Genomic DNA, 2,682 nt, shown 5'->3' on the forward strand with positions numbered 1-2,682 from the left:
TCAACCCCATCCCCCCCTCCCCGCAGTCATATTATCCAGGGGTTTCCTTTAACTGGAGGGAGGGAGATTCCTGTATTCCTTGATGGGTGTTTCCCTGTATTCCTGGATGGGTGGAATGGGGTTCCTTCTAATCACCCCCATGCACTCCTCCTGTTAAGGGTTCTCCTTCTCATTTCCAGGGCTCAGTACACCTGGGGGGTTCCTGACTCCTTTGGCACTATTTTAGCACATGTCATAACTATCCCATATGTTGCAGCTTGGCACTGCATGCACTTTTATTAGCCCTGCCTACTAGTCTCCCTGGGGGGAGGGGGCACATTTTGACATCTTTTTCCCTGGGCACTGGCTGACTTTGTCCCAGCACTGGCCGCAAGGGAACCACAGTGGGATTTGTCTATAAAAGTAGATTCCCCACCACTGCTCTGATCCCCTCTGGTACTGCTCCTCCCATCCCGATCACTTGCGCACCTTCCAAACAACACTGCTGGTCTGCTTTCCCTCCACCTGGCTGCAGCTGATGCTGGGGCTGGAGATCAGTGCTGTGTTCAGATAGAGAGCGGGGGTGAGATGGGGCCTGGTAAACATGTCAGTCCCTTCCTGAATGAATACAGTGAGCAATCAGTACCTATCGCTCATGTGTTAATTCATCACAGAAGCATAGTAAACTGTGTTTACTATACTTCGGCTTGTGAATGAATAGAAAGTCTCTTTACAGAGACTTTTATTCATTCATACGCAGTGCAGCTGAAGCTGCAGAGAAAGGGAATGAGGACTATATGTCTTCAGTTACTTTCTTTGCCTAAAAAGACTGACAAGGGAGATTATACTGGGGGACAAATTGACCTGAGAGAGAGGGGGAAGGATTATACTGAGTTACAGACTACCTGTGGGGGATGTACTGAGCTACAGACTGATCTGGGGGGAATATACTACAGGACAGACTGACTTGGGGAAAGATGTACTGGGGTACAGATTGTCCTGGGTGGGATTATACTGGTGTACAGATTGACCTGGGGGGATTATACTGGAGGACAAACTGACCTGGGGGGATATACTGGGGGACAGACTGACCTGGGGGGGATAATACTGGGAAGCAGACTGACATTTCAGCCACACCCACTGTTTATCACGGCGCTGCATTACTACTCTTCTTGAGGCGCCCAAAAAGGTGTCCCAGGTCTTTCACAATTTTATAATGTATACTGCAAAAAAAAAAATGCAGTGTGCCGCTAATGTGTTCAGGTTTGGCTTGACAAAAAGGTGGTTACCCCATTTTACATCCTTCATTCTCTGAGGTTAAAGTGACCCTGTAACCACAGGGTCACTTAAAGTAAAACAACCCATTCAGTCTGAAATGAAAGGCAAAACATTTTAGTTTAGATATAAAAAAAAAATATATAAATACCTTTTTTGCCAATTTTATAAGTGAACCCATTCCCTCTGTTCTCAGCTGCATAAGAGCTGGGGGGAGGAAAAGCAACAGTACACTGAGCTTCCCAGTGAATGGCTGTGCTGCGAGGGCATTTCAGGACAATTCTGATCATTGGAGAAGAACATACCGATTTCCCAGTACAGCTAGAGAACTGCCCACGGTGTGCTCTCCTGCTTAGTGTGGTCCTTTTTAAAAGGAAAGCAAGTAAACTAGCAGGAACACCAAAGATTTCACACAAAGGAAGCAATACAAAGAGAACAGGATACTTTCTCATACAAGTACATGGTACAGCAGGCATATATCAGGAAAATTAAGTGTTGGGGTAACAAACGCTTTAACTAAGAGGTCACCTTGCAAAGGTTTATAAGCTTACTTTATGGCGGACCATGTATTAAAAAAAGGCTGATACTTCTCTGCTCCCCAGCCGCTGTATGTTTTCTATACTTCCAAATGTACCTGTTCCTCCTTCAGGTGCTGTGGTTCCTCTGTAGTGGCGCCCTTTAGTGATGTATGAGCCGACAGAAAAAAACACTGCGACCAGCAGGGGAAGTGGAGATGCTTCTATTACAGATTACCTATTTTTTTAAAAACACCCTGCGGTAAGAGAAAGTTGTTGCCACTTTTCTTTTGGTTGCTCCCTTAAAAGGGCCCCATGTACGAAATATATGAAACGAAACACTCACTGTGAAATCATTTTATTTACACAATCATACAGGATAGCCATGCCATACTCATTAATCATGATTCCTCTACAGATAAAAGACTTTATAGCAGCATAAATATTTGATATATACATACTGTATGCGTCTGTGTGTTTTTTCGGTAAAACAAAGGCGATTTTTTATTTATGGAAGACGTATATCGACTCTTTTAATGTCACAGACATTAACACTTAAAATTTAAAATATAATTAAATTAGATACATTCAGCTGTGGAATTGTGCCAGAGACAAAAGGAAAGAGAGCAAAGACTAACTGGTTTTGGTTAAAAAGTGTATCTTGTACATTTCTAAATTATGTACATAATCCACGGCAATAAGGAAGAATATGTTTTGCTGAAAGCACTGATAACACAAAATGAAACTGTGCACATAAATTGCATTAGAAGGTCAAACAGGAAATTAAACAATTTTGAAGAAGAGAAAATTATCTTTTTCATTCAGCACCCATTACCATATATATGCTTATAGTCTGTAATCCCAAGAGATGGGTGGCATTGAAAATGTATACAATTTTATTTCCTAATAAAGG

Source organism: Aquarana catesbeiana, linkage group LG05 (genome assembly GCF_042186555.1).
Source record: "Aquarana catesbeiana isolate 2022-GZ linkage group LG05, ASM4218655v1, whole genome shotgun sequence".
Lineage (NCBI taxonomy): Eukaryota > Metazoa > Chordata > Amphibia > Anura > Ranidae > Aquarana > Aquarana catesbeiana.